Source organism: the organism of the source record quoted next, unplaced genomic scaffold, assembly GCF_019419815.1.
Source record: "Pyrus x bretschneideri cultivar Hongxiangsu unplaced genomic scaffold, Pyrus_bretschneideri_v1 Contig171, whole genome shotgun sequence".
NCBI classification, from domain to species: domain Eukaryota; kingdom Viridiplantae; phylum Streptophyta; class Magnoliopsida; order Rosales; family Rosaceae; genus Pyrus; species Pyrus x bretschneideri.
This window is the reverse complement of record NW_025999470.1, coordinates 2571-12171: the sequence shown is the minus strand read 5'-3', so window position 1 is coordinate 12171 and position 9601 is coordinate 2571. Positions and strand designations below refer to the sequence as shown.

General features: G+C 33.5%; 1 pseudogene; it reads right to left on the bottom strand.

Moving 5' to 3' along the window:
- Window positions 1–822: 822 nt before the first annotated feature.
- LOC125468175 lies at window positions 823–4462 on the bottom strand (annotated as a pseudogene).
- Between the last annotated feature and the right edge of the window lie 5139 nt (window positions 4463–9601).

Here is a 9601-nt window from a genome sequence, read left to right as displayed (position 1 = left end):
ATTATTTTTATTCACTTATATTATTGTGACTTCAAATACTCAAATCGGATATGTAAGATATCTTAAAATGGAATGTAATTTTATGTTTTTGGTTGGCCGGAAAACAATTCAATAGAGAGATGTAAATGTAATATTCATCTTGCCCCAAAAATGTAAATATAAACCTAATTTTACATCTTTTTTGCATCTTTTGGTGTTGGGTCTCGCCAATCAAAGTGAAAACGGATCTTAAATTTACATTTCTGCATTGGAGATGCCCAAAGAATTCCAGAAATTGTATTTCTGAAGGTCATGGGCAGGTGTTTGTGAAAAAGAAAAGTATATGTAATCCAATACATACTTAAAAAAATCAGGAATTAAATCAAGGAAAGTGCTATTTACACATCTTTTTTTTACTTCTTACACACTCTTATTGATTTTTAGCTATTGATATTTTTCAATTCATTCAATCTCAGACTGAAATTGAGAGGGGTGTGTGAGAAGTAAAAATAAATATGTGAATATTGGAGGCTAGCGGATCTCATGCTCATTAATTCTATTTTACAAGTCAGAAATCAAATCAATTATAGCGTGGATCTCATCCTCGTTCCTTTTGTTTTTCTTTGATTCATGACTCTCATTTCATACCTTACCATGTCATTCAGTTGGTAAGATATAATTGAAAAATAAATATAGACTAAAACTTCACGATAAAAAAATAATAGAAAACTAGATTTTAATCATTAAATAAGATGAAATTTAGAAAAATGTCTTATACAAGATTAAAAATTGATTTTAGTCCTTGGACTTTATTTAATGCTAACATATTAAATGTCTCTCTTTTTTATTTATAATTTTATGGTGTTCATAAATTAAATTTTATGAAAATATTATAAATAATATTATAATATTGTTTATAGATCAAGCCATCATAATCTAGTTCACAATAATAAAGCGTGCTTTGCACTTAGCCTGCAATGGCACGGCTTTAGGCATTGTGAATCCTTTACCTTCAGCCATATCAATCTTCTTTTCAGTAACTCTCTTCCACTTAAAGCATTGGATCAATGACCCCAAAGTCAGCCCCACCATACGTTTCGCTAGGCCCTCCCCAGGGCAAGCCCTTCTTCCCAGTCCGAACGGCATCAGGTCCTGTGACAAGTCCTCACTACTCTTAAATCTCTCGGGTTTGAAGCTTTCAGGATCATCCCACAACATTGGGTCTCTATGGATGGCCCATGCATTGATCAATACCATTGTGTCACGTGGCACGTCGAATCTCTCAATCATGCAGTCATCTGATGAAAAATGTGGTAGTAGCAATGGAGCTGCGGGGTATAATCGGAGGGTCTCGGAGATGATACTTTGCAGATAGGGTAGTTTAGAGATATCCGGTTCGTCCACCAAGCATTTATTTCCAAGTTGAGCATCAAGTTCACCTCTAGCTTTCTTTAACACGAGGGGATGGTTGAGGAGATTGGACATAGCCCATTCTAGTGTCACTGCTGATGTATCAGTACCCGCCGTTATTATGACCTAAAAATTACTTTTGAGTTAGTATTATGAATTGTAAAGAAATAAGACTTGTCTTCTTTAATTTCTAAAACACTAAACCCAGTTGCTGTAAGTTATGATGGGTGGAAAAATGTAGGCGATTGCTTGTTTGAGAGGGGATTCACACGCTTGAATATGCAATTCATGATTGATTAGTTGTTATCTATCTACATTAAACGAACTATTATTTTCAAACCAACCAAGTGCTTTATATCAAATGTGTCACCCATTATATTACCAGTCAAAACCAACTACGTACTTATCTTTTATTCACTTATATTATTTTTATTCACTTATATTATTGTGACTTTAGATACTCAAATCGGATATGTAAGATATCTTGAAATGGAATGTAATTTTATGTTTTTGGTTGGCCGGAAAACAATTCAATAGAGAGATGTAAATGTAATATATTAATCTTGCCCCAAAAATGTAAATATAAACCTAAATTTACATCTTTTTTTTGCATCTTTTGGTGTTGGGTCTTGCCAATCAAAGTGAAAACGGATCTTAAATTTACATTTCTGCATTGGAGATGATCAAAGAATTCCAGAAATTATATTTCTGAAGGTCATTGGCAGGTGTTTGTGAAAAAGAAAAGTATATGTAATCCAATACATACTTAAAAAAATCAGGAATTAAATCAAGGAAAATGCTATTTACACACCTTTTTTTTACTTCTTACACACTCTTGTTGAAAGGGGTGTGTGAGAAGTAAAAATAAATGTGTGAATAACACTACTCTAAATCAATTGGAGACTAGTGGATCTCATGCTCATTAATTCTATTTTACAAGTCAGAAATCAAATCAATTATAGCGTGGATCTCATCCTCGTTCCTTTTGTTTTTCTATCTTTGATTCATGACTCTCATTTCATACCTTACCATGTCATTCAGTTGGTAAGATATAATTGAGAAATAAATATAGACTAAAACTTCACAATAAAAAAATAATAGAAAACTAGATTTTAATTCTTAAATAAGATGAAATTTAGAAAAATGTTTTATACAAGATTAAAAATTGATTTTAGTCCCTGGACTTTATTTAATGCCACCATATTAAATGTCTCTTTTTTTATTTATAATTTTATGGTGTTCATAAATTAAATTTTATGAAAATATTATAAAATTTTAATTCTCATTATGGTAAGTATCTTATATAAGAAAATATTTTCGTAAAGATTTTTCGGTACACATGTTTTTGCATATTTTCTTATTTGTCACTAATTCATTATAATATATTTAGGTACGAACATTTCGGTACACTAGATTAATATAATATGTTTAGGTATGGACATTTCGGTACACTAGTTTATTATAATATATTTAGGTACTGACATTTCAATACACTAGTTTAATATCATATATTTAGGTATGGAATTTTTTGGTACACTTATGTTTTTGCATATTTTCTTATGTGCCACTAATTCACTACAATATATTTAGGTACGAACATTTCAGTATACTAATTTAGTAAAATATATTATGATATGGTCGTTTAGGTAGTATTAGAGGAAGTAAAATAAATATAATGAATTAAAATGTGTATAATAATAAATAATTTTAATTTTAATATAATGGCATTAAATAAGATATCTATTAAATGTTAAAACAAAAATATAATATAAATTTGAATTAGGTACACATTAGAGAAATAAAATCAATATTCAATCTAACACCAGGTTTTTATTGAATTTTAATCTTCTTCAAGGATTAAAGTTCAAAAATCCTGAAAAATAATATATGAGACGGCCAGTAAACACTAACCTGTATAATCCCCTTGATAATTTGGTCAGTGTAATACTCAGGTTGTGATCCCTGCAGAGTAAGCAAATGGTCAATCATAGTACTAGTAGTTCCACCTTCTTGCTCCTGTGCTCATCGATGAGGCCTTGGAAAAACTTATTGGTCCTCTTGCCCAACTTCATGGCCCTCTTCTCATACCCGTCGCTCCCAACCCAATTCAAAATCGGCAAAAAATCTGCCGGGTTGGCCGCTCCACTTTGAGCAAAAGCCTCCTTCACAATTTCTCTGAACTGCCTCGCCTCTTTCTCCACCGACACATCCTCGCCGTAGTACCTCTTCCCCGCCACCATCCTCATTATAGTGTTAAAGGTCAACTCATGGAACATAGACGTCAACGCCACCGGTGTGAAATCTTCCGTACGTTTTGTGAAAGTTTAAGTAGTAGCTGTTTGATTTCGTCCTTTCTGATGTTCGAAAATGTGTTCAGTCGAGCGGTGGAGAATATCTCGATGGCGCCAATGCGGCGGAGGTTGCGCCAGTGATCGCCGTATTGGGACGTTGCCATGGTGGTGTTGTTGTAGGCTAAGTGCTTGCCTAGGATAAAGCTAGGTCGGTTTGCTAGAACGGTGTCGTTGGTGGTGAAACATTCTTGTGCGGCCGACGAGGATGAGACTATGACCACGCGCTGCGAGACAAACCAGAGTGAGAAAATGGGGCCGTGCTTTTGTGAGAGGCGGTGGAGGGTTCGATGGATTGGGAGTTTTAGGAGATGGAGATGGCCGATTAGTGGAAGAGAAAGTGGACTTGGAGGGAGGGTTTTGTAACGGCGTCGTTTTGTTTGGAGCAGGAAGTTGAAAGTGAAGAGGATGGAGATAATGGAGAGGAATGTATATAACAAGATCTGTTGTTCCATAGTTAGCTTGTGGAGTTGAGATGGATGTGATCAGTGGGTGGTTTACAGTGTGGTGGAGATGTGGTACTTATAGAGGAGGTGTGCGATAGTAGTGATCCATGCTAAGTTTTTTTAGCAGTTTAGATCTCAATGTTCAAGTACCGTTTGTTTTATAGAGATCATTTCTATTTGAATAAACAAAATAAACTTAGAATTTGAATAAAAGTTAAAATTTAGAAATTGACATGCACAAATTTCCTTGTTTGGATTCATAAATATAGAATTTAAAATTTCTTCGTGGGAAAAAAACTTGGAATTTGGAACCTCCAATTCCCAAGTTAAATTCCATGTAAATAGGTGACGAAATTTCAAAATGACGGGATTTTGTTTTCTAGAATTTGTGAATTTTCTTGTTTGGTTAACCTAAAAGAACAATAGAATTGAATACAGAATTTTTTTATTTTTAAACTCTCAATCATAGAAATTGAGAAATGACACATGTTTACATGGAATTTAAACTTGGGAATTGGAGGTCCCAAAATCCAAGTTTTTTCCATGCAAAAATTCTAAATTTCTATGGTTATGAATCCAAATAAAGGAATTGGTACATGTCAATTTATAAATTCTAACTTTTACCCAAATTCCAAGTTTAATTCTCTCATCCAAACGTAGTGTAGTGTTCGTATTAGTTGGAGAGCAAATTTATCTTTCTCTTATCTTATACTATTATCTTTACTAATTAATAAAACTCTCTTTGTCAATCAAAAGAGTGTGAAAAGATAAATTAGTCTTCTATCACATAAAAAAATGCTGCACAAATGAACGCTCCGTGACAAAACCACGATGGCTAGATTCGGCATGGTGCTCATATTGCATAAGTGAGTTTACAAATTCGGCTTCTGTGTTGTTCATTTTTGCATTCGCATTATCAAGGCTTGCTTGGTATTATGTCATCTGCATTGCCAAACTACGCCTTCTTCTATCACTCATTTATGAGATATTGAGGATTTTTAGGAAACAAAAACACTTCGAAAGTTGAAAAATTGGTGAATATGTTGTGTGATGGTTTGATATTCAACCTGTGTTTATATAGAGGAAGATTGAAGGTTTGCGTTTCATATGTGTAGGTTTGTGTTTCATGTGTTTTGTATGTATTTGGTCTGTGTTTCATGTGTGTCATGTGTTTCACATGTTTGGTATGTTATACATCTATATCATATGTTTTGTATGTATTTTGGTATGTGTTTCATGACATCATGTATTTCGCATGTTTGGTGTGTGATACATCTCTGTCATGTCTTTTGTATGTGCTTCATATGTATTTTGTGTGTCTTGTAGGTTTCATGTATTTTGTGTTTATACATCTCTATCATGATTTTCATGTATTGATTTAGTGATTTTTCAAAATTTAAATATTTTTGGGTTAAAATGTTCATAAAATTAATTTATGATAGTCTACATAATTTTTTTCAAAAGTTAATTTAAAAAAAAATTAGCCTAAATTCATTCTTTAATAATATGGGGCTAAATGAACGCCCCGTGATAAAACCATGATGGCTAGATTCGGCATGGTGCTCATATTGCATGAGTGAGTTTGCCAATTCGGCTTCTGCGTTGTTCATTTCTGCATTCGCATTATCAAGGCTTGCTTGGTATTATGTCATCTGCATTGCCAAGCTACACCTTCTTTTATCACCCATTTATGAGATATTGAGGATTTTTAGGAAACAAAAACACTTTGAAAGTTGAAAAATTGGTGAATATGTTGTGTGATGGTTTGATATTCAACCTGTGTTTATATAGAGGATGATTGAAGGCTTGCGTTTCATATGTGTAGGTTGTGTTTCATGTGTTTCATGTGTTTCATGTGTTTTGTATGTATTTGGTCTGTGTTTCATGTGTGTCATGTGTTTCACATGTTTGGTATGTTATACATCTATATCATGTGTTTTGTATGTATTTTGGTATGTGTTTCATGTATTTCGCATGTTTCATGTGTTATACATCTCTATCATGTCTTTTGTATGTGCTTCATATGTATTTTGTGTGTCTTGTGGGTTTCATGTATTTTGTGTTTATACGTTTCTATCATGATTTTCATATTCTCCGTAATGTTTCATGAGTTTCATGTATTGATTTAGTGATTTTTCAAAATTTATCGAAATTTAAATATTTTTAGGTTAAAATGCTTATAAAATTAATTTAGGATAGTCTACATAACTTTTTTAAAAAGTTAATTGAAAAAAAAAATTAGCCTAAATTCATTCTTTAATAATATTGGGCTAAAATTTTTTTCAGAAGGGTTGGAGTAGAAAAGTTGTTTCTGAGCTAAAACCTAAATTTTTTGGGCTAAAAATTTTAGGTTTTAGGCCAAGGGTTGGAGATGGTAGAGTAAAACTCAATTTTTAAGTTCTAAATTTACCCGAACTTGCTCCAACCCTTGGGGTAAATATGAGTTTTAACCTAAAATTCATTTCTGCTGTTAAAAAATTTAGACTTTAACTCAAGGGTTGGAGATGGTCTAAATGATAATATTTTTCATTCTTTAAAAAAAGGTTTAAATGTTAAAATGGTCTCTGTGTTTTAGTCATTAGGTCAATTTAGTCTCTGTATTTTCAATTTTGGCTAATCTAGTCCTTGTGTTTATCTTTGTTAACCAATTAATGACATTTCCATCTAATTTTTGAAAAAAAATTATAAATTTATTATAAACTTATTTATAAAATATTTATTTGATTTAAAATATTTTAAAATGAAATAAAATTAAAAATTAAAAGAAAATTATTTTGCTCCCAACTCTCTGACCTCCTCCCTAACATAGCCCATTTATTTTCTATGTCACAACCTTAATCATTTTTCAGATTAGAAGCTTTATCTCTTATATGTATTATTTCTCATTGATTTACATTTTTCTATAAAGAGAAAGGGTAATTATATCTCATATAATTTTTTTTATGAATTTTTTAAAAGAGATTGAATTAAATGTCCTTAATTGGCTAACAGTGACAAATACAATGAATAAATTAGCCAAATAAAAAACATAGAGATTAAATTGGCCATATGACTATAATAGATGGACCATTTTGACATTTAAGCCTTAAAAAAATCTCAATTATAAAATAAAGCACGTATTCATTGACCTCTGACATATTAATTGTACATTATTTTTGTAATATCTCTAATACATGTGAGACTCTATTCTGCAACACGATCTTTTATGAGTGACACTAGACGGAGTCACACATACGGAAACCCATTTTCAACATCAGAAATTAGTCAATTCATTATAACCAAACAAACACAAATTTTTGAGAGTCCAATCATCATTCATTCACTAAAGCCAACACAGCTTTTAAAGGCTCAATTATTTATTTAATACCCTTAAGCTGGAGCTAGTACAACTTTTTAAAGAAATTAGCCAAAAATTGTGTTTCAAATTCCAATTACTGAAATGATCCATTTTGTTTATCATCAGAAATATTAATCGTCCTTCATTTTTAATCAATTTTAATATTGATCTTGAGTAGTTGGGGTTTGATTTTTCGACCATTTTAGAGCATCTCCAATGGAGATATCAAAAAATACATGTCAAATGTTCATTTGATGGCTGAATTATTATTTAATCATTTTTTTTTGTAAGTTAATATATCCTTTGTTTTAGTGAGGTTATGAATTTAATTGGGTCTGGTTTTGATTTGAATTGGATTAAATTGTTCAAACCGGAACTGGGTTCATAGGGTGGTGAGAGAAAAGGGTAGTGAAGTTGATGGGTTGCATCTTCACTTGGGTGAAAGCCATGCTAGAGTAGGACTAAAGATGATTCAAAAACAACCTTAGACCTATTCCAACTTTTAGGCTTTCTCCAACCCTGGGTTAAAAGCTAAATTTTAGCTTTTATTCCCCCCCCCCTCACCCCACCCCCCCCCCCCACCCCCCCGGCCGCCCCAAAAACCCAATCCAAGCTAAATGTGTGGGCTAAAACCTAAAAGCCAAAATAAAGCCAAATTCCACCTAGATTTTAGCCCAGGATTCTGTGTGGGCCCTACCAATTTGACTGAAACCGAGCGGTTGTGTGCCAAACGCCCCCGCCCACTCGCCAAACGCACATGACGCACGAGCATTCACACCGACTAGGCCCACCCACGTGGGCATGTCGGCCACATTCCTCAACCGAGCCAACGACTCTTTTGATCCTACGGATGGAATCAACAAGCCATTGGTTGATCCAACGGCCTAGATTCAAACTTTGTTTAATTTTTATATTTGTTGAATCCAACGATTGAGATAAAATATAATCAAATCTATTTATAAAAAAAAAAAAAAAAAAAGATCTAATGGTCTAAATTTAAATCCAATGGCTAAAACAATTAACAAAAAAATTATTTAACTCAAAAGTCACCCAAAAACTCTATAAATACCTATGTATTTGTTCAAACATCCACACAAAACTCACTTTTCTCCTACAATTCTTCCAATTGTTGTTTCTCCCATTTCCAATTTTTCCAAGATGGCAAAAAAGCATGTTAGAGGTCGTAATTGGACCTGTGAGGAAGATGTTGCTTTATGTTTGGCATGGATTTCTATTAGCGAAGATGGTGTCGTTGGCACAAATCAAAATAAAAAGGCTTTATGGGGTAAACTCATTGATAAGTTCCATGAAAACATTAACGCTAGGCAAAGGGAAGGTGGTGGTGTTTACAATCAGTGGAAGGTTATCAACAAAGCGTGCACTTTATGAAAGGGAAGCTTGGAGAAAGTCGGGGTTGACATGGCTAGTGTAAGGAGTGCCGCAGAAATTGTGAGTTTCTTTGCTGATATTTTATTTGTCATGTACATAATATTTTGCAACTAATTGTTTTTATGTATTTTTTGCATAGGGTGACAAAGCAACGACAATTTACAAGACAAGAGTAACACCAAAAGGACAACCTTTTAAGTTGCATCATGCTTAGGACGTCCTTAAGGATTGTCCGAGGTGGGGAACCGATGCAGACCAATAATGGGGAAGATTATTTCAACATGAAGCCGCATCGAAAAATGATGGAGATGAAGGTGTCAATGAAAGTGGCGCTAAATTGACCCCAACTTCTCTTTTGCAAGGCCCCCGGTAAGAGATAAGCAAAAGGAAGCAAAGAGAAAATGGAAGTTCCAAGATCCGATGAGTACACAAATTGCTTCCGGATTTGCAAGATTGACCGAAAGCCATAGCTCTCGGCAAGAAGCGGCCCGGATGTGTTTGGCCACGAAGGAAGAAGGGGATAGGGAGCAAGAGAGGTTCTAAGTTAATTTCATGATGGAGGACCTCAACAAATACACTCCAGAGAGGAAGAAATTCTTATGTGGTAAGCAAAAGGAAATTTTGTGAAAGTATGCCACAAGGAGTATATTTCAAGATGATGATTCATCTCAAGGCTATATCCCAAGTCCACC